The sequence below is a fragment of the Lissotriton vulgaris genome, chromosome 7, assembly GCF_964263255.1.
Source record: "Lissotriton vulgaris chromosome 7, aLisVul1.2, whole genome shotgun sequence".
NCBI lineage: Eukaryota > Metazoa > Chordata > Amphibia > Caudata > Salamandridae > Lissotriton > Lissotriton vulgaris.
In genome coordinates, this window is record NC_141695.1 from 1,389,923,058 (window position 1) to 1,389,946,778 (window position 23,721).

The following is a 23,721-nucleotide window of genomic DNA, read 5'->3' on the forward strand; positions in this document are numbered from 1 at the left end:
AAAGCCCTTCACCTAACCTACTGTGCAGCTGTTTCACCTTTAATATCACTGTTCCACAGGCAGTGTGACGTCACAATGCTCCTTGTCTGTAGCCCGAACCAGGAGCCTTTGCAAACCTGGTATAATCTACATACTTACGGTGTGTTTAGTCTTGGACCACAAATGCAGTGAAGAATAATGGATTGCTACTCTTCATACATTTTTGACCATTGGCTCAGATTTGAATGCGTACTGGCCATCTGAGCATCTCTGCCAGGCCACCCTATGTCTAGAGACTGTAGATTTAGAGAGTTTATAAACATTGTCAGTTCATCAATAAAGTGTGCTCGCTTCGGCAGCACATATACTAAAATTGGAACGATACAGAGAAGATTAGCATGGCCCCTGCGCAAGGATGACACGCAAATTCGTGAAGCGTTCCATATTTTTAACAGCTTTCAGGAGAGAAATCTTTTTTGTTTTCAAGACTAATTGAAAAAATAAAGCAGGTCCCAGTGCTGTCCCCGTAATATGTATTTTTCAATTAGTCTCTCCTCAACATTTTTAATGTATTTGCTTTGCAGTAAAGAAGGTGCGCTCTATGTTCAGCTGCATTTAGCAAGGAAGCCTGCAGGACTTCTGGGACTTTTCTTTCTCTTTTTTAGCCTCACTGTCATTATTCTTCACCACCCCCAAATCTATACTGCTGCAGTGTTGTGTTGCTTTGTGGGAAGCAGGACAAAGAGAAGGGCAGGGCCTATGCAAATGAAGGCCTCAGGGATGTCTGGGAGTGCCTTTTTAGCAGTATTGTTAAAGTCCACCTTGCAACCGGATTGGTCGGGTAAGCTGAAAAACACCATGCCAGATTGGGCACCAGGTGTCTAGGCGCTTGGAGGACATATTGGGTCTACATCCCTCAGTTTCTGAGGTCCAAGAAATGTTCACCCTCTACCCTAATAGAGAGGTCTTGGCCGATCGTGGCTGAGAGGGGAAGAAGGTAGCAGTGCAAGATGCTTATGGTCCTTCTCTAATAATGGACCAACTTTCTCTCTCTCCTTACCTGTGGTTCTGCCTGGCTACTGGGGCTACCAGTTGTAAGCCTGCAGCCCACAGGGAGGTGGTTTGTTCCTCTCACACATGTAAATGGGTAAGCATTCAAGTGCACACACCTGCCTACGTCCACAGACCCTCGCGCACACACACTTTTGTCAACAAGCTTTTTCGCAATTAAGAGTATCAGGGACCCATGTTGAAATACAAAAGCAGCACACCACGTGACGGCCATCACATAGAGTCCAGCAGCAAATGGGAAACGTTTAACTAGCTGTGGTCCTATTACTTGCGCTCTACCGTGGAACAACTGCTGGATGAATCCTGCTGGAGAATATTGAACCTACAACAAGTCTGAGGTAAATAAAAATTCCACAGGAATATAATCAAACAGGGACCTACAACCCTTCCGAGCCAGATAGGAGTCGAACCTACAATCTTCTGATCCGTAGTCAGACGCGTTATCCATTGCGCCACTGGCCCTATGTAGACTTACGCATCCTTTTGTCCTTAAGTGGGCTAGAAAGTGTGTGTATGTGTGTGTGAAGGCACAAGGAAACCCATCTGACCTCCTGGAAGTCTGTTCTGTGAGGTTTTCCCAAGTTTTACAAAGGACTTTAGGAGAAGGAAGCACCTAAAAGCTAGGCGAAATGGTCCTAGATCCAAGGAAATCTTTTAGATCAGGCTCAGTTTCTTAAATAGTTTGCATTAACATAATCAGTTCCAGGTCTGTGTGGGGCTGAGCTTGAGAACTCCTTAGTAAGTAGGCGTTTACAACAATAAGGGGTTTAATATTACAACACAGGTGAACATTCAGACACATTATCATAAGCTCACCTTGTCCAGGGACCCAAGCATGCTGCCTTTCCACTCTCAGAGCCCTTCACCTAACCTACTGTGCAGCTGTTTCACCTTTAATATCACTGTTCCACAGGCAGCGTGACGTCACAATGCTCCTTGTCTGTAGCCCGACCCAGGAGCCTTTGCAAACCTGGTATAATCTACATACTTACGGTGTGTTTAGTCTTGGACCACAAATGCAGTGAAGAATAATGGATTGCTACTCTTCATACATTTTTGACCATTGGCTCAGATTTGAATGCGTACTGGCCATCTGAGCATCTCTGCCAGGCCACCCTATGTCTAGAGACTGTAGATTTAGAGAGTTTATAAACATTGTCAGTTCATCAATAAAGTGTGCTCGCTTCGGCAGCACATATACTAAAATTGGAACGATACAGAGAAGATTAGCATGGCCCCTGCGCAAGGATGACACGCAAATTCGTGAAGCGTTCCATATTTTTAACAGCTTTCAGGAGAGAAATCTTTTTTGTTTTCAAGACTAATTGAAAAAATAAAGCAGGTCCCAGTGCTGTCCCCGTAATATGTATTTTTCAATTAGTCTCTCCTCAACATTTTTAATGTATTTGCTTTGCAGTAAAGAAGGTGCGCTCTATGTTCAGCTGCATTTAGCAAGGAAGCCTGCAGGACTTCTGGGACTTTTCTTTCTCTTTTTTAGCCTCACTGTCATTATTCTTCACCACCCCCAAATCTATACTGCTGCAGTGTTGTGTTGATTTGTGGGAATCAGGACAAAGAGAAGGGCAGGGCCTATGCAAATGAAGGCCTCAGGGATGTCTGGGAGTGCCTTTTTAGCAGTATTGTTAAAGTCCACCTTGCAACCGGATTGGTCGGGTAAGCTGAAAAACACCATGCCAGATTGGGCACCAGGTCTCTAGGCGCTTGGAGGACATATTGGGTCTACATCCCTCAGTTTCTGAGGTCCAAGAAATGTTCACCCTCTACCCTAATAGAGAGGTCTTGGCCGATCGTGGCTGAGAGGGGAAGAAGGTAGCAGTGCAAGATGCTTATGGTCCTTCTCTAATAAAGGACCAACTTTCTCTCTCTCCTTACCTGTGGTTCTGCCTGGCTACTGGGGCTACCAGTTGTAAGCCTGCAGCCCACAGGGAGTTGGTTTGTTCCTCTCACACATGTAAATGGGTAAGCATTCAAGTGCACACACCTGCCTACGTCCACAGACCCTCGCGCACACACACTTTTGTCAACAAGCTTTTTCGCAATTAAGAGTATCAGGGACCCATGTTGAAATACAAAAGCAGCACACCACGTGACGGCCATCACATAGAGTCCAGCAGCAAATGGGAAACGTTTAACTAGCTGTGGTCCTATTACTTGCGCTCTACCGTGGAACAACTGCTGGATGAGTCCTGCTGGAGAATATTGAACCTACAACAAGTCTGAGGTAAATAAAAATTCCACAGGAATATAATCAAACAGGGACCTACAACCCTTCCGAGCCAGATAGGAGTCGAACCTACAATCTTCTGATCCGTAGTCAGACGCGTTATCCATTGCGCCACTGGCCCTATGTAGACTTACGCATCCTTTTGTCCTTAAGTGGGCTAGAAAGTGTGTGTATGTGTGTGTGAAGGCACAAGGGAACCCATCTGACCTCCTGGAAGTCTGTTCTGTGAGGTTTTCCCAAGTTTTACAAAGGACTTTAGGAGAAGGAAGCACCTAAAAGCTAGGCGAAATGGTCCTAGATCCAAGGAAATCTTTTAGATCAGGCTCAGTTTCTTAAATAGTTTGCATTAACATAATCAGTTCCAGGTCTGTGTGGGGCTGAGCTTGAGAACTCCTTAGTAAGTAGGCGTTTACAACAATAAGGGGTTTAATATTACAACACAGGTGAACATTCAGACACATTATCATAAGCTCACCTTGTCCAGGGACCCAAGCATGCTGCCTTTCCACTCTCAGAGCCCTTCACCTAACCTACTGTGCAGCTGTTTCACCTTTAATATCACTGTTCCACAGGCAGCGTGACGTCACAATGCTCCTTGTCTGTAGCCCGACCCAGGAGCCTTTGCAAACCTGGTATAATCTACATACTTACGGTGTGTTTAGTCTTGGACCACAAATGCAGTGAAGAATAATGGATTGCTACTCTTCATACATTTTTGACCATTGGCTCAGATTTGAATGCGTACTGGCCATCTGAGCATCTCTGCCAGGCCACCCTATGTCTAGAGACTGTAGATTTAGAGAGTTTATAAACATTGTCAGTTCATCAATAAAGTGTGCTCGCTTCGGCAGCACATATACTAAAATTGGAACGATACAGAGAAGATTAGCATGGCCCCTGCGCAAGGATGACACGCAAATTCGTGAAGCGTTCCATATTTTTAACAGCTTTCAGGAGAGAAATCTTTTTTGTTTTCAAGACTAATTGAAAAAATAAAGCAGGTCCCAGTGCTGTCCCCGTAATATGTATTTTTCAATTAGTCTCTCCTCAACATTTTTAATGTATTTGCTTTGCAGTAAAGAAGGTGCGCTCTATGTTCAGCTGCATTTAGCAAGGAAGCCTGCAGGACTTCTGGGACTTTTCTTTCTCTTTTTTAGCCTCACTGTCATTATTCTTCACCATCCCCAAATCTATACTGCTGCAGTGTTGTGTTGATTTGTGGGAATCAGGACAAAGAGAAGGGCAGGGCCTATGCAAATGAAGGCCTCAGGGATGTCTGGGAGTGCCTTTTTAGCAGTATTGTTAAAGTCCACCTTGCAACCGGATTGGTCGGGTAAGCTGAAAAACACCATGCCAGATTGGGCACCAGGTCTCCAGGCGCTTGGAGGACATATTGGGTCTACATCCCTCAGTTTCTGAGGTCCAAGAAATGTTCACCCTCTACCCTAATAGAGAGGTCTTGGCCGATCGTGCCGATCGTGGCTGAGAGGGGAAGAAGGTAGCAGTGCAAGATGCTTATGGTCCTTCTCTAATAATGGACCAACTTTCTCTCTCTCCTTACCTGTGGTTCTGCCTGGCTACTGGGGCTACCAGTTGTAAGCCTGCAGCCCACAGGGAGTTGGTTTGTTCCTCTCACACATGTAAATGGGTAAGCATTCAAGTGCACACACCTGCCTACGTCCACAGACCCTCGCGCACACACACTTTTGTCAACAAGCTTTTTCGCAATTAAGAGTATCAGGGACCCATGTTGAAATACAAAAGCAGCACACCACGTGACGGCCATCACATAGAGTCCAGCAGCAAATGGGAAACGTTTAACTAGCTGTGGTCCTATTACTTGCGCTCTACCGTGGAACAACTGCTGGATGAGTCCTGCTGGAGAATATTGAACCTACAACAAGTCTGAGGTAAATAAAAATTCCACAGGAATATAATCAAACAGGGACCTACAACCCTTCCGAGCCAGATAGGAGTCGAACCTACAATCTTCTGATCCGTAGTCAGACGCGTTATCCATTGCGCCACTGGCCCTATGTAGACTTACGCATCCTTTTGTCCTTAAGTGGGCTAGAAAGTGTGTGTATGTGTGTGTGAAGGCACAAGGAAACCCATCTGACCTCCTGGAAGTCTGTTCTGTGAGGTTTTCCCAAGTTTTACAAAGGACTTTAGGAGAAGGAAGCACCTAAAAGCTAGGCGAAATGGTCCTAGATCCAAGGAAATCTTTTAGATCAGGCTCAGTTTCTTAAATAGTTTGCATTAACATAATCAGTTCCAGGTCTGTGTGGGGCTGAGCTTGAGAACTCCTTAGTAAGTAGGCGTTTACAACAATAAGGGGTTTAATATTACAACACAGGTGAACATTCAGACACATTATCATACGCTCACCTTGTCCAGGGACCCAAGCATGCTGCCTTTCCACTCTCAGAGCCCTTCACCTAACCTACTGTGCAGCTGTTTCACCTTTAATATCACTGTTCCACAGGCAGCGTGACGTCACAATGCTCCTTGTCTGTAGCCCGAACCAGGAGCCTTTGCAAACCTGGTATAATCTACATACTTACGGTGTGTTTAGTCTTGGACCACAAATGCAGTGAAGAATAATGGATTGCTACTCTTCATACATTTTTGACCATTGGCTCAGATTTGAATGCGTACTGGCCATCTGAGCATCTCTGCCAGGCCACCCTATGTCTAGAGACTGTAGATTTAGAGAGTTTATAAACATTGTCAGTTCATCAATAAAGTGTGCTCGCTTCGGCAGCACATATACTAAAATTGGAACGATACAGAGAAGATTAGCATGGCCCCTGCGCAAGGATGACACGCAAATTCGTGAAGCGTTCCATATTTTTAACAGCTTTCAGGAGAGAAATCTTTTTTGTTTTCAAGACTAATTGAAAAAATAAAGCAGGTCCCAGTGCTGTCCCCGTAATATGTATTTTTCAATTAGTCTCTCCTCAACATTTTTAATGTATTTGCTTTGCAGTAAAGAAGGTGCGCTCTATGTTCAGCTGCATTTAGCAAGGAAGCCTGCAGGACTTCTGGGACTTTTCTTTCTCTTTTTTAGCCTCACTGTCATTATTCTTCACCACCCCCAAATCTATACTGCGGCAGTGTTGTGTTGCTTTGTGGGAAGCAGGACAAAGAGAAGGGCAGGGCCTATGCAAATGAAGGCCTCAGGGATGTCTGGGAGTGCCTTTTTAGCAGTATTGTTAAAGTCCACCTTGCAACCGGATTGGTCGGGTAAGCTGAAAAACACCATGCCAGATTGGGCACCAGGTGTCTAGGCGCTTGGAGGACATATTGGGTCTACATCCCTCAGTTTCTGAGGTCCAAGAAATGTTCACCCTCTACCCTAATAGAGAGGTCTTGGCCGATCGTGGCTGAGAGGGGAAGAAGGTAGCAGTGCAAGATGCTTATGGTCCTTCTCTAATAATGGACCAACTTTCTCTCTCTCCTTACCTGTGGTTCTGCCTGGCTACTGGGGCTACCAGTTGTAAGCCTGCAGCCCACAGGGAGTTGGTTTGTTCCTCTCACACATGTAAATGGGTAAGCATTCAAGTGCACACACCTGCCTACGTCCACAGACCCTCGCGCACACACACTTTTGTCAACAAGCTTTTTCGCAATTAAGAGTATCAGGGACCCATGTTGAAATACAAAAGCAGCACACCACGTGACGGCCATCACATAGAGTCCAGCAGCAAATGGGAAACGTTTAACTAGCTGTGGTCCTATTACTTGCGCTCTACCGTGGAACAACTGCTGGATGAGTCCTGCTGGAGAATATTGAACCTACAACAAGTCTGAGGTAAATAAAAATTCCACAGGAATATAATCAAACAGGGACCTACAACCCTTCCGAGCCAGATAGGAGTCGAACCTACAATCTTCTGATCCGTAGTCAGACGCGTTATCCATTGCGCCACTGGCCCTATGTAGACTTACGCATCCTTTTGTCCTTAAGTGGGCTAGAAAGTGTGTGTATGTGTGTGTGAAGGCACAAGGAAACCCATCTGACCTCCTGGAAGTCTGTTCTGTGAGGTTTTCCCAAGTTTTACAAAGGACTTTAGGAGAAGGAAGCACCTAAAAGCTAGGCGAAATGGTCCTAGATCCAAGGAAATCTTTTAGATCAGGCTCAGTTTCTTAAATAGTTTGCATTAACATAATCAGTTCCAGGTCTGTGTGGGGCTGAGCTTGAGAACTCCTTAGTAAGTAGGCGTTTACAACAATAAGGGGTTTAATATTACAACACAGGTGAACATTCAGACACATTATCATAAGCTCACCTTGTCCAGGGACCCAAGCATGCTGCCTTTCCACTCTCAGAGCCCTTCACCTAACCTACTGTGCAGCTGTTTCACCTTTAATATCACTGTTCCACAGGCAGCGTGACGTCACAATGCTCCTTGTCTGTAGCCCGACCCAGGAGCCTTTGCAAACCTGGTATAATCTACATACTTACGGTGTGTTTAGTCTTGGACCACAAATGCAGTGAAGAATAATGGATTGCTACTCTTCATACATTTTTGACCATTGGCTCAGATTTGAATGCGTACTGGCCATCTGAGCATCTCTGCCAGGCCACCCTATGTCTAGAGACTGTAGATTTAGAGAGTTTATAAACATTGTCAGTTCATCAATAAAGTGTGCTCGCTTCGGCAGCACATATACTAAAATTGGAACGATACAGAGAAGATTAGCATGGCCCCTGCGCAAGGATGACACGCAAATTCGTGAAGCGTTCCATATTTTTAACAGCTTTCAGGAGAGAAATCTTTTTTGTTTTCAAGACTAATTGAAAAAATAAAGCAGGTCCCAGTGCTGTCCCCGTAATATGTATTTTTCAATTAGTCTCTCCTCAACATTTTTAATGTATTTGCTTTGCAGTAAAGAAGGTGCGCTCTATGTTCAGCTGCATTTAGCAAGGAAGCCTGCAGGACTTCTGGGACTTTTCTTTCTCTTTTTTAGCCTCACTGTCATTATTCTTCACCACCCCCAAATCTATACTGCTGCAGTGTTGTGTTGATTTGTGGGAATCAGGACAAAGAGAAGGGCAGGGCCTATGCAAATGAAGGCCTCAGGGATGTCTGGGAGTGCCTTTTTAGCAGTATTGTTAAAGTCCACCTTGCAACCGGATTGGTCGGGTAAGCTGAAAAACACCATGCCAGATTGGGCACCAGGTCTCTAGGCGCTTGGAGGACATATTGGGTCTACATCCCTCAGTTTCTGAGGTCCAAGAAATGTTCACCCTCTACCCTAATAGAGAGGTCTTGGCCGATCGTGGCTGAGAGGGGAAGAAGGTAGCAGTGCAAGATGCTTATGGTCCTTCTCTAATAATGAACCAACTTTCTCTCTCTCCTTACCTGTGGTTCTGCCTGGCTACTGGGGCTACCAGTTGTAAGCCTGCAGCCCACAGGGAGTTGGTTTGTTCCTCTCACACATGTAAATGGGTAAGCATTCAAGTGCACACACCTGCCTACGTCCACAGACCCTCGCGCACACACACTTTTGTCAACAAGCTTTTTCGCAATTAAGAGTATCAGGGACCCATGTTGAAATACAAAAGCAGCACACCACGTGACGGCCATCACATAGAGTCCAGCAGCAAATGGGAAACGTTTAACTAGCTGTGGTCCTATTACTTGCGCTCTACCGTGGAACAACTGCTGGATGAATCCTGCTGGAGAATATTGAACCTACAACAAGTCTGAGGTAAATAAAAATTCCACAGGAATATAATCAAACAGGGACCTACAACCCTTCTGAGCCAGATAGGAGTCGAACCTACAATCTTCTGATCCGTAGTCAGACGCGTTATCCATTGCGCCACTGGCCCTATGTAGACTTACGCATCCTTTTGTCCTTAACCCCTTCCACACTCATGACGAGCTGGGCTCGTCATGGTGTAGCCTCCTCATACACTGATGACGAGCCCAGCTCGTCATAAAACAATGAAAATAGCAATTTCCCAGCACAGGAGGGGAATTGCCTTAGCAGCCATGGAGTTAAGTGGGCTAGAAAGTGTGTGTATGTGTGTGTGAAGGCACAAGGAAACCCATCTGACCTCCTGGAAGTCTGTTCTGTGAGGTTTTCCCAAGTTTTACAAAGGACTTTAGGAGAAGGAAGCACCTAAAAGCTAGGCGAAATGGTCCTAGATCCAAGGAAATCTTTTAGATCAGGCTCAGTTTCTTAAATAGTTTGCATTAACATAATCAGTTCCAGGTCTGTGTGGGGCTGAGCTTGAGAACTCCTTAGTAAGTAGGCGTTTACAACAATAAGGGGTTTAATATTACAACACAGGTGAACATTCAGACACATTATCATACGCTCACCTTGTCCAGGGACCCAAGCATGCTGCCTTTCCACTCTCAGAGCCCTTCACCTAACCTACTGTGCAGCTGTTTCACCTTTAATATCACTGTTCCACAGGCAGCGTGACGTCACAATGCTCCTTGTCTGTAGCCCGAACCAGGAGCCTTTGCAAACCTGGTATAATCTACATACTTACGGTGTGTTTAGTCTTGGACCACAAATGCAGTGAAGAATAATGGATTGCTACTCTTCATACATTTTTGACCATTGGCTCAGATTTGAATGCGTACTGGCCATCTGAGCATCTCTGCCAGGCCACCCTATGTCTAGAGACTGTAGATTTAGAGAGTTTATAAACATTGTCAGTTCATCAATAAAGTGTGCTCGCTTCGGCAGCACATATACTAAAATTGGAACGATACAGAGAAGATTAGCATGGCCCCTGCGCAAGGATGACACGCAAATTCGTGAAGCGTTCCATATTTTTAACAGCTTTCAGGAGAGAAATCTTTTTTGTTTTCAAGACTAATTGAAAAAATAAAGCAGGTCCCAGTGCTGTCCCCGTAATATGTATTTTTCAATTAGTCTCTCCTCAACATTTTTAATGTATTTGCTTTGCAGTAAAGAAGGTGCGCTCTATGTTCAGCTGCATTTAGCAAGGAAGCCTGCAGGACTTCTGGGACTTTTCTTTCTCTTTTTTAGCCTCACTGTCATTATTCTTCACCACCCCCAAATCTATACTGCGGCAGTGTTGTGTTGCTTTGTGGGAAGCAGGACAAAGAGAAGGGCAGGGCCTATGCAAATGAAGGCCTCAGGGATGTCTGGGAGTGCCTTTTTAGCAGTATTGTTAAAGTCCACCTTGCAACCGGATTGGTCGGGTAAGCTGAAAAACACCATGCCAGATTGGGCACCAGGTGTCTAGGCGCTTGGAGGACATATTGGGTCTACATCCCTCAGTTTCTGAGGTCCAAGAAATGTTCACCCTCTACCCTAATAGAGAGGTCTTGGCCGATCGTGGCTGAGAGGGGAAGAAGGTAGCAGTGCAAGATGCTTATGGTCCTTCTCTAATAATGGACCAACTTTCTCTCTCTCCTTACCTGTGGTTCTGCCTGGCTACTGGGGCTACCAGTTGTAAGCCTGCAGCCCACAGGGAGTTGGTTTGTTCCTCTCACACATGTAAATGGGTAAACATTCAAGTGCACACACCTGCCTACGTCCACAGACCCTCGCGCACACACACTTTTGTCAACAAGCTTTTTCGCAATTAAGAGTATCAGGGACCCATGTTGAAATACAAAAGCAGCACACCACGTGACGGCCATCACATAGAGTCCAGCAGCAAATGGGAAACGTTTAACTAGCTGTGGTCCTATTACTTGCGCTCTACCGTGGAACAACTGCTGGATGAGTCCTGCTGGAGAATATTGAACCTACAACAAGTCTGAGGTAAATAAAAATTCCACAGGAATATAATCAAACAGGGACCTACAACCCTTCCGAGCCAGATAGGAGTCGAACCTACAATCTTCTGATCCGTAGTCAGACGCGTTATCCATTGCGCCACTGGCCCTATGTAGACTTACGCATCCTTTTGTCCTTAAGTGGGCTAGAAAGTGTGTGTATGTGTGTGTGAAGGCACAAGGAAACCCATCTGACCTCCTGGAAGTCTGTTCTGTGAGGTTTTCCCAAGTTTTACAAAGGACTTTAGGAGAAGGAAGCACCTAAAAGCTAGGCGAAATGGTCCTAGATCCAAGGAAATCTTTTAGATCAGGCTCAGTTTCTTAAATAGTTTGCATTAACATAATCAGTTCCAGGTCTGTGTGGGGCTGAGCTTGAGAACTCCTTAGTAAGTAGGCGTTTACAACAATAAGGGGTTTAATATTACAACACAGGTGAACATTCAGACACATTATCATAAGCTCACCTTGTCCAGGGACCCAAGCATGCTGCCTTTCCACTCTCAGAGCCCTTCACCTAACCTACTGTGCAGCTGTTTCACCTTTAATATCACTGTTCCACAGGCAGCGTGACGTCACAATGCTCCTTGTCTGTAGCCCGACCCAGGAGCCTTTGCAAACCTGGTATAATCTACATACTTACGGTGTGTTTAGTCTTGGACCACAAATGCAGTGAAGAATAATGGATTGCTACTCTTCATACATTTTTGACCATTGGCTCAGATTTGAATGCGTACTGGCCATCTGAGCATCTCTGCCAGGCCACCCTATGTCTAGAGACTGTAGATTTAGAGAGTTTATAAACATTGTCAGTTCATCAATAAAGTGTGCTCGCTTTGGCAGCACATATACTAAAATTGGAACGATACAGAGAAGATTAGCATGGCCCCTGCGCAAGGATGACACGCAAATTCGTGAAGCGTTCCATATTTTTAACAGCTTTCAGGAGAGAAATCTTTTTTGTTTTCAAGACTAATTGAAAAAATAAAGCAGGTCCCAGTGCTGTCCCCGTAATATGTATTTTTCAATTAGTCTCTCCTCAACATTTTTAATGTATTTGCTTTGCAGTAAAGAAGGTGCGCTCTATGTTCAGCTGCATTTAGCAAGGAAGCCTGCAGGACTTCTGGGACTTTTCTTTCTCTTTTTTAGCCTCACTGTCATTATTCTTCACCACCCCCAAATCTATACTGCTGCAGCGTTGTGTTGATTTGTGGGAAGCAGGACAAAGAGAAGGGCAGGGCCTATGCAAATGAAGGCCTCAGGGATGTCTGGGAGTGCCTTTTTAGCAGTATTGTTAAAGTCCACCTTGCAACCGGATTGGTCGGGTAAGCTGAAAAACACCATGCCAGATTGGGCACCAGGTGTCTAGGCGCTTGGAGGACATATTGGGTCTACATCCCTCAGTTTCTGAGGTCCAAGAAATGTTCACCCTCTACCCTAATAGAGAGGTCTTGGCCGATCGTGGCTGAGAGGGGAAGAAGGTAGCAGTGCAAGATGCTTATGGTCCTTCTCTAATAATGGACCAACTTTCTCTCTCTCCTTACCTGTGGTTCTGCCTGGCTACTGGGGCTACCAGTTGTAAGCCTGCAGCCCACAGGGAGTTGGTTTGTTCCTCTCACACATGTAAATGGGTAAGCATTCAAGTGCACACACCTGCCTACGTCCACAGACCCTCGCGCACACACACTTTTGTCAACAAGCTTTTTCGCAATTAAGAGTATCAGGGACCCATGTTGAAATACAAAAGCAGCACACCACGTGACGGCCATCACATAGAGTCCAGCAGCAAATGGGAAACGTTTAACTAGCTGTGGTCCTATTACTTGCGCTCTACCGTGGAACAACTGCTGGATGAGTCCTGCTGGAGAATATTGAACCTACAACAAGTCTGAGGTAAATAAAAATTCCACAGGAATATAATCAAACAGGGACCTACAACCCTTCCGAGCCAGATAGGAGTCGAACCTACAATCTTCTGATCCGTAGTCAGACGCGTTATCCATTGCGCCACTGGCCCTATGTAGACTTACGCATCCTTTTGTCCTTAAGTGGGCTAGAAAGTGTGTGTATGTGTGTGTGAAGGCACAAGGAAACCCATCTGACCTCCTGGAAGTCTGTTCTGTGAGGTTTTCCCAAGTTTTACAAAGGACTTTAGGAGAAGGAAGCACCTAAAAGCTAGGCGAAATGGTCCTAGATCCAAGGAAATCTTTTAGATCAGGCTCAGTTTCTTAAATAGTTTGCATTAACATAATCAGTTCCAGGTCTGTGTGGGGCTGAGCTTGAGAACTCCTTAGTAAGTAGGCGTTTACAACAATAAGGGGTTTAATATTACAACACAGGTGAACATTCAGACACATTATCATAAGCTCACCTTGTCCAGGGACCCAAGCATGCTGCCTTTCCACTCTCAGACCCCTTCACCTAACCTACTGTGCAGCTGTTTCACCTTTAATATCACTGTTCCACAGGCAGCGTGACGTCACAATGCTCCTTGTCTGTAGCCCGACCCAGGAGCCTTTGCAAACCTGGTATAATCTACATACTTACGGTGTGTTTAGTCTTGGACCACAAATGCAGTGAAGAATAATGGATTGCTACTCTTCATACATTTTTCAACATTGGCTCAGATTTGAATGCGTACTGGCCATCTGAGCATCTCTGCCAGGCCACCCTATGTCTAGAGACTGTAGATTTAGAGAGTTTATAAACATTGTCAGTTCATCAATAAAGTGTGCTCGCTTCGGCAGCACATATACTAAAATTGGAACGATACAGAGAAGATTAGCATGGCCCCTGCGCAAGGATGACACGCAAATTCGTGAAGCGTTCCATATTTTTAACAGCTTTCAGGAGAGAAATCTTTTTTGTTTTCAAGACTAATTGAAAAAATAAAGCAGGTCCCAGTGCTGTCCCCGTAATATGTATTTTTCAATTAGTCTCTCCTCAACATTTTTAATGTATTTGCTTTGCAGTAAAGAAGGTGCGCTCTATGTTCAGCTGCATTTAGCAAGGAAGCCTGCAGGACTTCTGGGACTTTTCTTTCTCTTTTTTAGCCTCACTGTCATTATTCTTCACCACCCCCAAATCTATACTGCTGCAGTGTTGTGTTGATTTGTGGGAAGCAGGACAAAGAGAAGGGCAGGGCCTATGCAAATGAAGGCCTCAGGGATGTCTGGGAGTGCCTTTTTAGCAGTATTGTTAAAGTCCACCTTGCAACCGGATTGGTCGGGTAAGCTGAAAAACACCATGCCAGATTGGGCACCAGGTGTCTAGGCGCTTGGAGGACATATTGGGTCTACATCCCTCAGTTTCTGAGGTCCAAGAAATGTTCACCCTCTACCCTAATAGAGAGGTCTTGGCCGATCGTGGCTGAGAGGGGAAGAAGGTAGCAGTGCAAGATGCTTATGGTCCTTCTCTAATAATGGACCAACTTTCTCTCTCTCCTTACCTGTGGTTCTGCCTGGCTACTGGGGCTACCAGTTGTAAGCCTGCAGCCCACAGGGAGTTGGTTTGTTCCTCTCACACATGTAAATGGGTAAGCATTCAAGTGCACACACCTGCCTACGTCCACAGACCCTCGCGCACACACACTTTTGTCAACAAGCTTTTTCGCAATTAAGAGTATCAGGGACCCATGTTGAAATACAAAAGCAGCACACCACGTGACGGCCATCACATAGAGTCCAGCAGCAAATGGGAAACGTTTAACTAGCTGTGGTCCTATTACTTGCGCTCTACCGTGGAACAACTGCTGGATGAATCCTGCTGGAGAATATTGAACCTACAACAAGTCTGAGGTAAATAAAAATTCCACAGGAATATAATCAAACAGGGACCTACAACCCTTCCGAGCCAGATAGGAGTCGAACCTACAATCTTCTGATCCGTAGTTAGACGCGTTATCCATTGCGCCACTGGCCCTATGTAGACTTACGCATCCTTTTGTCCTTAAGTGGGCTAGAAAGTGTGTGTATGTGTGTGTGAAGGCACAAGGAAACCCATCTGACCTCCTGGAAGTCTGTTCTGTGAGGTTTTCCCAAGTTTTACAAAGGACTTTAGGAGAAGGAAGCACCTAAAAGCTAGGCGAAATGGTCCTAGATCCAAGGAAATCTTTTAGATCAGGCTCAGTTTCTTAAATAGTTTGCATTAACATAATCAGTTCCAGGTCTGTGTGGGGCTGAGCTTGAGAACTCCTTAGTAAGTAGGCGTTTACAACAATAAGGGGTTTAATATTACAACACAGGTGAACATTCAGACACATTATCATAAGCTCACCTTGTCCAGGGACCCAAGCATGCTGCCTTTCCACTCTCAGAGCCCTTCACCTAACCTACTGTGCAGCTGTTTCACCTTTAATATCACTGTTCCACAGGCAGCGTGACGTCACAATGCTCCTTGTCTGTAGCCCGACCCAGGAGCCTTTGCAAACCTGGTATAATCTACATACTTACGGTGTGTTTAGTCTTGGACCACAAATGCAGTGAAGAATAATGGATTGCTACTCTTCATACATTTTTGACCATTGGCTCAGATTTGAATGCGTACTGGCCATCTGAGCATCTCTGCCAGGCCACCCTATGTCTAGAGACTGTAGATTTAGAGAGTTTATAAACATTGTCAGTTCATCAATAAAGTGTGCTCGCTTCGGCAGCACATATACTAAAATTGGAACGATACAGAGAAGATTAGCATGGCCCCTGCGCAAGGATGACACGCAAATTCGTGAAGCGTTCCATATTTTTAACAGCTTTCAGGAGAGAAATCTTTTTTGTTTTCAAGACTAATTGAAAAAATAAAGCAGGTCCCAGTGCTGTCCCCGTAATATGTATTTTTCAATTAGTCTCTCCTCAACATTTTTAATGTATTTGCTTTGCAGTAAAGAAGGTGCGCTCTATGTTCAGCTGCATTTAGCAAGGAAGCCTGCAGGACTTCTGGGACTTTTCTTTCTCTTTTTTAGCCTCACTGTCATTATTCTTCACCACCCCCAAATCTATACTGCTGCAGTGTTGTGTTGATTTGTGGGAAGCAGGACAAAGAGAAGGGCAGGGCCTATGCAAATGAAGGCCTCAGGGATGTCTGGGAGTGCCTTTTTAGCAGTATTGTTAAAGTCCACCTTGCAACCGGATTGGTCGGGTAAGCTGAAAAACACCATGCCAGATTGGGCACCAGGTGTCTAGGCGCTTGGAGGACATATTGGGTCTACATCCCTCAGTTTCTGAGGTCCAAGAAATGTTCACCCTCTACCCTAATAGAGAGGTCTTGGCCGATCGTGGCTGAGAGGGGAAGAAGGTAGCAGTGCAAGATGCTTATGGTCCTTCTCTAATAATGGACCAACTTTCTCTCTCTCCTTACCTGTGGTTCTGCCTGGCTACTGGGGCTACCAGTTGTAAGCCTGCAGCCCACAGGGAGTTGGTTTGTTCCTCTCACACATGTAAATGGGTAAGCATTCAAGTGCACACACCTGCCTACGTCCACAGACCCTCGCGCACACACACTTTTGTCAACAAGCTTTTTCGCAATTAAGAGTATCAGGGACCCATGTTGAAATACAAAAGCAGCACACCACGTGACGGCCATCACATAGAGTCCAGCAGCAAATGGGAAACGTTTAACTAGCTGTGGTCCTATTACTTGCGCTCTACCGTGGAACAACTGCTGGATGAATCCTGCTGGAGAATATTGAACCTACAACAAGTCTGAGGTAAATAAAAATTCCACAGGAATATAATCAAACAGGGACCTACAACCCTTCCGAGCCAGATAGGAGTCGAACATACAATCTTCTGATCCGTAGTCAGACGCGTTATCCATTGCGCCACTGGCCCTATGTAGACTTACGCATCCTTTTGTCCTTAAGTGGGCTAGAAAGTGTGTGTATGTGTGTGTGAAGGCACAAGGAAACCCATCTGACCTCCTGGAAGTCTGTTCTGTGAGGTTTTCCCAAGTTTTACAAAGGACTTTAGGAGAAGGAAGCACCTAAAAGCTAGGCGAAATGGTCCTAGATCCAAGGAAATCTTTTAGATCAGGCTCAGTTTCTTAAATAGTTTGCATTAACATAATCAGTTCCAGGTCTGTGTGGGGCTGAGCTTGAGAACTCCTTAGTAAGTAGGCGTTTACAACAATAAGGGGTTTAATATTACAACACAGGTGAACATTCAGACACATTATCATAAGCTCACCTTGTCCAGGGACCCAAGCATGCTGCCTTTCCACTCTCAGAGCCCTTCACCTAACCTACTGTGCAGCTGTTTCACCTTTAATATCACTGTTCCACAGGCAGCGTGACGTCACAATGCTCCTTGTCTGTAGCCCGACCCAGGAGCCTTTGCAAACCTGGTATAATCTACATACTTACGGTGTGTTTAGTCTTGGACCACAAATGCAGTGAAGAATAATGGATTGCTACTCTTCATACATTTTTGAACATTGGCTCAGATTTGAATGCGTACTGGCCATCTGAGCATCTCTGCCAGGCCACCCTATGTCTAGAGACTGTAGATTTAGAGAGTTTATAAACATTGTCAGTTCATCAATAAAGTGTGCTCGCTTCGGCAGCACATATACTAAAATTGGAACGATACAGAGAAGATTAGCATGGCCCCTGCGCAAGGATGACACGCAAATTCGTGAAGCGTTCCATATTTTTAACAGCTTTCAGGAGAGAAATCTTTTTTGTTTTCAAGACTAATTGAAAAAATAAAGCAGGTCCCAGTGCTGTCCCCGTAATATGTATTTTTCAATTAGTCTCTCCTCAACATTTTTAATGTATTTGCTTTGCAGTAAAGAAGGTGCGCTCTATGTTCAGCTGCATTTAGCAAGGAAGCCTGCAGGACTTCTGGGACTTTTCTTTCTCTTTTTTAGCCTCACTGTCATTATTCTTCACCACCCCCAAATCTATACTGCTGCAGTGTTGTGTTGATTTGTGGGAAGCAGGACAAAGAGAAGGGCAGGGCCTATGCAAATGAAGGCCTCAGGGATGTCTGGGAGTGCCTTTTTAGCAGTATTGTTAAAGTCCACCTTGCAACCGGATTGGTCGGGTAAGCTGAAAAACACCATGCCAGATTGGGCACCAGGTGTCTAGGCGCTTGGAGGACATATTGGGTCTACATCCCTCAGTTTCTGAGGTCCAAGAAATGTTCACCCTCTACCCTAATAGAGAGGTCTTGGCCGATCGTGGCTGAGAGGGGAAGAAGGTAGCAGTGCAAGATGCTTATGGTCCTTCTCTAATAATGGACCAACTTTCTCTCTCTCCTTACCTGTGGTTCTGCCTGGCTACTGGGGCTACCAGTTGTAAGCCTGCAGCCCACAGGGAGTTGGTTTGTTCCTCTCACACATGTAAATGGGTAAGCATTCAAGTGCACACACCTGCCTACGTCCACAGACCCTCGCGCACACACACTTTTGTCAACAAGCTTTTTCGCAATTAAGAGTATCAGGGACCCATGTTGAAATACAAAAGCAGCACACCACGTGACGGCCATCACATAGAGTCCAGCAGCAAATGGGAAACGTTTAACTAGCTGTGGTCCTATTACTTGCGCTCTACCGTGGAACAACTGCTGGATGAATCCTGCTGGAGAATATTGAACCTACAACAAGTCTGAGGTAAATAAAAATTCCACAGGAATATAATCAAACAGGGACCTACAACCCTTCCGAGCCAGATAGGAGTCGAACCTACAATCTTCTGATCCGTAGTTAGACGCGTTATCCATTGCGCCACTGGCCCTATGTAGACTTACGCATCCTTTTGTCCTTAAGTGGGCTAGAAAGTGTGTGTATGTGTGTGTGAAGGCACAAGGAAACCCATCTGACCTCCTGGAAGTCTGTTCTGTGAGGTTTTCCCAAGTTTTACAAAGGACTTTAGGAGAAGGAAGCACCTAAAAGCTAGGCGAAATGGTCCTAGATCCAAGGAAATCTTTTAGATCAGGCTCAGTTTCTTAAATAGTTTGCATTAACATAATCAGTTCCAGGTCTGTGTGGGGCTGAGCTTGAGAACTCCTTAGTAAGTAGGCGTTTACAACAATAAGGGGTTTAATATTACAACACAGGTGAACATTCAGACACATTATCATAAGCTCACCTTGTCCAGGGACCCAAGCATGCTGCCTTTCCACTCTCAGAGCCCTTCACCTAACCTACTGTGCAGCTGTTTCACCTTTAATATCACTGTTCCACAGGCAGCGTGACGTCACAATGCTCCTTGTCTGTAGCCCGACCCAGGAGCCTTTGCAAACCTGGTATAATCTACATACTTACGGTGTGTTTAGTCTTGGACCACAAATGCAGTGAAGAATAATGGATTGCTACTCTTCATACATTTTTGACCATTGGCTCAGATTTGAATGCGTACTGGCCATCTGAGCATCTCTGCCAGGCCACCCTATGTCTAGAGACTGTAGATTTAGAGAGTTTATAAACATTGTCAGTTCATCAATAAAGTGTGCTCGCTTCGGCAGCACATATACTAAAATTGGAACGATACAGAGAAGATTAGCATGGCCCCTGCGCAAGGATGACACGCAAATTCGTGAAGCGTTCCATATTTTTAACAGCTTTCAGGAGAGAAATCTTTTTTGTTTTCAAGACTAATTGAAAAAATAAAGCAGGTCCCAGTGCTGTCCCCGTAATATGTATTTTTCAATTAGTCTCTCCTCAACATTTTTAATGTATTTGCTTTGCAGTAAAGAAGGTGCGCTCTATGTTCAGCTGCATTTAGCAAGGAAGCCTGCAGGACTTCTGGGACTTTTCTTTCTCTTTTTTAGCCTCACTGTCATTATTCTTCACCACCCCCAAATCTATACTGCTGCAGTGTTGTGTTGATTTGTGGGAAGCAGGACAAAGAGAAGGGCAGGGCCTATGCAAATGAAGGCCTCAGGGATGTCTGGGAGTGCCTTTTTAGCAGTATTGTTAAAGTCCACCTTGCAACCGGATTGGTCGGGTAAGCTGAAAAACACCATGCCAGATTGGGCACCAGGTGTCTAGGCGCTTGGAGGACATATTGGGTCTACATCCCTCAGTTTCTGAGGTCCAAGAAATGTTCACCCTCTACCCTAATAGAGAGGTCTTGGCCGATCGTGGCTGAGAGGGGAAGAAGGTAGCAGTGCAAGATGCTTATGGTCCTTCTCTAATAATGGACCAACTTTCTCTCTCTCCTTACCTGTGGTTCTGCCTGGCTACTGGGGCTACCAGTTGTAAGCCTGCAGCCCACAGGGAGTTGGTTTGTTCCTCTCACACATGTAAATGGGTAAGCATTCAAGTGCACACACCTGCCTACGTCCACAGACCCTCGCGCACACACACTTTTGTCAACAAGCTTTTTCGCAATTAAGAGTATCAGGGACCCATGTTGAAATACAAAAGCAGCACACCACGTGACGGCCATCACATAGAGTCCAGCAGCAAATGGGAAACGTTTAACTAGCTGTGGTCCTATTACTTGCGCTCTACCGTGGAACAACTGCTGGATGAATCCTGCTGGAGAATATTGAACCTACAACAAGTCTGAGGTAAATAAAAATTCCACAGGAATATAATCAAACAGGGACCTACAACCCTTCCGAGCCAGATAGGAGTCGAACATACAATCTTCTGATCCGTAGTCAGACGCGTTATCCATTGCGCCACTGGCCCTATGTAGACTTACGCATCCTTTTGTCCTTAAGTGGGCTAGAAAGTGTGTGTATGTGTGTGTGAAGGCACAAGGAAACCCATCTGACCTCCTGGAAGTCTGTTCTGTGAGGTTTTCCCAAGTTTTACAAAGGACTTTAGGAGAAGGAAGCACCTAAAAGCTAGGCGAAATGGTCCTAGATCCAAGGAAATCTTTTAGATCAGGCTCAGTTTCTTAAATAGTTTGCATTAACATAATCAGTTCCAGGTCTGTGTGGGGCTGAGCTTGAGAACTCCTTAGTAAGTAGGCGTTTACAACAATAAGGGGTTTAATATTACAACACAGGTGAACATTCAGACACATTATCATAAGCTCACCTTGTCCAGGGACCCAAGCATGCTGCCTTTCCACTCTCAGAGCCCTTCACCTAACCTACTGTGCAGCTGTTTCACCTTTAATATCACTGTTCCACAGGCAGCGTGACGTCACAATGCTCCTTGTCTGTAGCCCGACCCAGGAGCCTTTGCAAACCTGGTATAATCTACATACTTACGGTGTGTTTAGTCTTGGACCACAAATGCAGTGAAGAATAATGGATTGCTACTCTTCATACATTTTTGACCATTGGCTCAGATTTGAATGCGTACTGGCCATCTGAGCATCTCTGCCAGGCCACCCTATGTCTAGAGACTGTAGATTTAGAGAGTTTATAAACATTGTCAGTTCATCAATAAAGTGTGCTCGCTTCGGCAGCACATATACTAAAATTGGAACGATACAGAGAAGATTAGCATGGCCCCTGCGCAAGGATGACACGCAAATTCGTGAAGCGTTCCATATTTTTAACAGCTTTCAGGAGAGAAATCTTTTTTTGTTTTCAAGACTAATTGAAAAAATAAAGCAGGTCCCAGTGCTGTCCCCGTAATATGTATTTTTCAATTAGTCTCTCCTCAACATTTTTAATGTATTTGCTTTGCAGTAAAGAAGGTGCGCTCTATGTTCAGCTGCATTTAGCAAGGAAGCCTGCAGGACTTCTGGGACTTTTCTTTCTCTTTTTTAGCCTCACTGTCATTATTCTTCACCACCCCCAAATCTATACTGCTGCAGTGTTGTGTTGATTTGTGGGAATCAGGACAAAGAGAAGGGCAGGGCCTATGCAAATGAAGGCCTCAGGGATGTCTGGGAGTGCCTTTTTAGCAGTATTGTTAAAGTCCACCTTGCAACCGGATTGGTCGGGTAAGCTGAAAAACACCATGCCAGATTGGGCACCAGGTCTCTAGGCGCTTGGAGGACATATTGGGTCTACATCCCTCAGTTTCTGAGGTCCAAGAAATGTTCACCCTCTACCCTAATAGAGAGGTCTTGGCCGATCGTGGCTGAGAGGGGAAGAAGGTAGCAGTGCAAGATGCTTATGGTCCTTCTCTAATAATGGACCAACTTTCTCTCTCTCCTTACCTGTGGTTCTGCCTGGCTACTGGGGCTACCAGTTGTAAGCCTGCAGCCCACAGGGAGTTGGTTTGTTCCTCTCACACATGTAAATGGGTAAGCATTCAAGTGCACACACCTGCCTACGTCCACAGACCCTCGCGCACACACACTTTTGTCAACAAGCTTTTTCGCAATTAAGAGTATCAGGGACCCATGTTGAAATACAAAAGCAGCACACCACGTGACGGCCATCACATAGAGTCCAGCAGCAAATGGGAAACGTTTAACTAGCTGTGGTCCTATTACTTGCGCTCTACCGTGGAACAACTGCTGGATGAGTCCTGCTGGAGAATATTGAACCTACAACAAGTCTGAGGTAAATAAAAATTCCACAGGAATATAATCAAACAGGGACCTACAACCCTTCCGAGCCAGATAGGAGTCGAACCTACAATCTTCTGATCCGTAGTCAGACGCGTTATCCATTGCGCCACTGGCCCTATGTAGACTTACGCATCCTTTTGTCCTTAAGTGGGCTAGAAAGTGTGTGTATGTGTGTGTGAAGGCACAAGGGAACCCATCTGACCTCCTGGAAGTCTGTTCTGTGAGGTTTTCCCAAGTTTTACAAAGGACTTTAGGAGAAGGAAGCACCTAAAAGCTAGGCGAAATGGTCCTAGATCCAAGGAAATCTTTTAGATCAGGCTCAGTTTCTTAAATAGTTTGCATTAACATAATCAGTTCCAGGTCTGTGTGGGGCTGAGCTTGAGAACTCCTTAGTAAGTAGGCGTTTACAACAATAAGGGGTTTAATATTACAACACAGGTGAACATTCAGACACATTATCATAAGCTCACCTTGTCCAGGGACCCAAGCATGCTGCCTTTCCACTCTCAGAGCCCTTCACCTAACCTACTGTGCAGCTGTTTCACCTTTAATATCACTGTTCCACAGGCAGCGTGACGTCACAATGCTCCTTGTCTGTAGCCCGACCCAGGAGCCTTTGCAAACCTGGTATAATCTACATACTTACGGTGTGTTTAGTCTTGGACCACAAATGCAGTGAAGAATAATGGATTGCTACTCTTCATACATTTTTGACCATTGGCTCAGATTTGAATGCGTACTGGCCATCTGAGCATCTCTGCCAGGCCACCCTATGTCTAGAGACTGTAGATTTAGAGAGTTTATAAACATTGTCAGTTCATCAATAAAGTGTGCTCGCTTCGGCAGCACATATACTAAAATTGGAACGATACAGAGAAGATTAGCATGGCCCCTGCGCAAGGATGACACGCAAATTCGTGAAGCGTTCCATATTTTTAACAGCTTTCAGGAGAGAAATCTTTTTTGTTTTCAAGACTAATTGAAAAAATAAAGCAGGTCCCAGTGCTGTCCCCGTAATATGTATTTTTCAATTAGTCTCTCCTCAACATTTTTAATGTATTTGCTTTGCAGTAAAGAAGGTGCGCTCTATGTTCAGCTGCATTTAGCAAGGAAGCCTGCAGGACTTCTGGGACTTTTCTTTCTCTTTTTTAGCCTCACTGTCATTATTCTTCACCATCCCCAAATCTATACTGCTGCAGTGTTGTGTTGATTTGTGGGAATCAGGACAA

At 45.1% G+C, this 23,721-nt stretch overlaps 21 non-coding genes across 21 annotated transcripts; 13 read left to right on the forward strand and 8 right to left on the reverse strand.

Moving 5' to 3' along the window:
* Positions 1–322: 322 nt before the first annotated feature.
* On the forward strand, positions 323–429 carry LOC147704560 (U6 spliceosomal RNA). The gene has a single exon (XR_015299028.1). It is a non-coding gene; the product is annotated as a U6 spliceosomal RNA (small nuclear RNA).
* A 1,010-nt stretch (positions 430–1,439) lies between these two features.
* On the reverse strand, positions 1,440–1,512 carry TRNAR-ACG (transfer RNA arginine (anticodon ACG)). Its single transcript has one exon. It is a non-coding gene; the product is annotated as a tRNA-Arg (tRNA).
* Positions 1,513–2,226: 714 nt separating this feature from the next.
* On the forward strand, positions 2,227–2,333 carry LOC147704562 (U6 spliceosomal RNA). The gene has a single exon (XR_015299029.1). It is a non-coding gene; the product is annotated as a U6 spliceosomal RNA (small nuclear RNA).
* Positions 2,334–3,343: 1,010 nt separating this feature from the next.
* Positions 3,344–3,416, reverse strand: TRNAR-ACG (transfer RNA arginine (anticodon ACG)). Its single transcript has one exon. It is a non-coding gene; the product is annotated as a tRNA-Arg (tRNA).
* Positions 3,417–4,130: 714 nt separating this feature from the next.
* On the forward strand, positions 4,131–4,237 carry LOC147704564 (U6 spliceosomal RNA). Its single transcript, XR_015299030.1, has one exon. It is a non-coding gene; the product is annotated as a U6 spliceosomal RNA (small nuclear RNA).
* Positions 4,238–5,256: 1,019 nt separating this feature from the next.
* TRNAR-ACG (transfer RNA arginine (anticodon ACG)) lies at positions 5,257–5,329 on the reverse strand. Its single transcript has one exon. It is a non-coding gene; the product is annotated as a tRNA-Arg (tRNA).
* Positions 5,330–6,043: 714 nt separating this feature from the next.
* LOC147704566 (U6 spliceosomal RNA) lies at positions 6,044–6,150 on the forward strand. The gene has a single exon (XR_015299031.1). It is a non-coding gene; the product is annotated as a U6 spliceosomal RNA (small nuclear RNA).
* Positions 6,151–7,160: 1,010 nt separating this feature from the next.
* Positions 7,161–7,233, reverse strand: TRNAR-ACG (transfer RNA arginine (anticodon ACG)). Its single transcript has one exon. It is a non-coding gene; the product is annotated as a tRNA-Arg (tRNA).
* A 714-nt stretch (positions 7,234–7,947) lies between these two features.
* LOC147704568 (U6 spliceosomal RNA) lies at positions 7,948–8,054 on the forward strand. The gene has a single exon (XR_015299032.1). It is a non-coding gene; the product is annotated as a U6 spliceosomal RNA (small nuclear RNA).
* Positions 8,055–9,064: 1,010 nt separating this feature from the next.
* Positions 9,065–9,137, reverse strand: TRNAR-ACG (transfer RNA arginine (anticodon ACG)). Its single transcript has one exon. It is a non-coding gene; the product is annotated as a tRNA-Arg (tRNA).
* Positions 9,138–9,993: 856 nt separating this feature from the next.
* Positions 9,994–10,100, forward strand: LOC147704570 (U6 spliceosomal RNA). The gene has a single exon (XR_015299033.1). It is a non-coding gene; the product is annotated as a U6 spliceosomal RNA (small nuclear RNA).
* A 1,010-nt stretch (positions 10,101–11,110) lies between these two features.
* On the reverse strand, positions 11,111–11,183 carry TRNAR-ACG (transfer RNA arginine (anticodon ACG)). Its single transcript has one exon. It is a non-coding gene; the product is annotated as a tRNA-Arg (tRNA).
* A 714-nt stretch (positions 11,184–11,897) lies between these two features.
* Positions 11,898–12,004, forward strand: LOC147704572 (U6 spliceosomal RNA). The gene has a single exon (XR_015298248.1). It is a non-coding gene; the product is annotated as a U6 spliceosomal RNA (small nuclear RNA).
* Positions 12,005–13,014: 1,010 nt separating this feature from the next.
* On the reverse strand, positions 13,015–13,087 carry TRNAR-ACG (transfer RNA arginine (anticodon ACG)). The gene has a single exon. It is a non-coding gene; the product is annotated as a tRNA-Arg (tRNA).
* A 714-nt stretch (positions 13,088–13,801) lies between these two features.
* Positions 13,802–13,908, forward strand: LOC147704574 (U6 spliceosomal RNA). The gene has a single exon (XR_015299035.1). It is a non-coding gene; the product is annotated as a U6 spliceosomal RNA (small nuclear RNA).
* Positions 13,909–15,705: 1,797 nt separating this feature from the next.
* On the forward strand, positions 15,706–15,812 carry LOC147704575 (U6 spliceosomal RNA). Its single transcript, XR_015299036.1, has one exon. It is a non-coding gene; the product is annotated as a U6 spliceosomal RNA (small nuclear RNA).
* Positions 15,813–17,609: 1,797 nt separating this feature from the next.
* Positions 17,610–17,716, forward strand: LOC147704576 (U6 spliceosomal RNA). Its single transcript, XR_015299037.1, has one exon. It is a non-coding gene; the product is annotated as a U6 spliceosomal RNA (small nuclear RNA).
* A 1,797-nt stretch (positions 17,717–19,513) lies between these two features.
* LOC147704577 (U6 spliceosomal RNA) lies at positions 19,514–19,620 on the forward strand. Its single transcript, XR_015299038.1, has one exon. It is a non-coding gene; the product is annotated as a U6 spliceosomal RNA (small nuclear RNA).
* Positions 19,621–21,417: 1,797 nt separating this feature from the next.
* On the forward strand, positions 21,418–21,524 carry LOC147704578 (U6 spliceosomal RNA). The gene has a single exon (XR_015299039.1). It is a non-coding gene; the product is annotated as a U6 spliceosomal RNA (small nuclear RNA).
* Positions 21,525–22,535: 1,011 nt separating this feature from the next.
* On the reverse strand, positions 22,536–22,608 carry TRNAR-ACG (transfer RNA arginine (anticodon ACG)). Its single transcript has one exon. It is a non-coding gene; the product is annotated as a tRNA-Arg (tRNA).
* Positions 22,609–23,322: 714 nt separating this feature from the next.
* Positions 23,323–23,429, forward strand: LOC147704580 (U6 spliceosomal RNA). The gene has a single exon (XR_015299041.1). It is a non-coding gene; the product is annotated as a U6 spliceosomal RNA (small nuclear RNA).
* Positions 23,430–23,721: the final 292 nt, after the last annotated feature.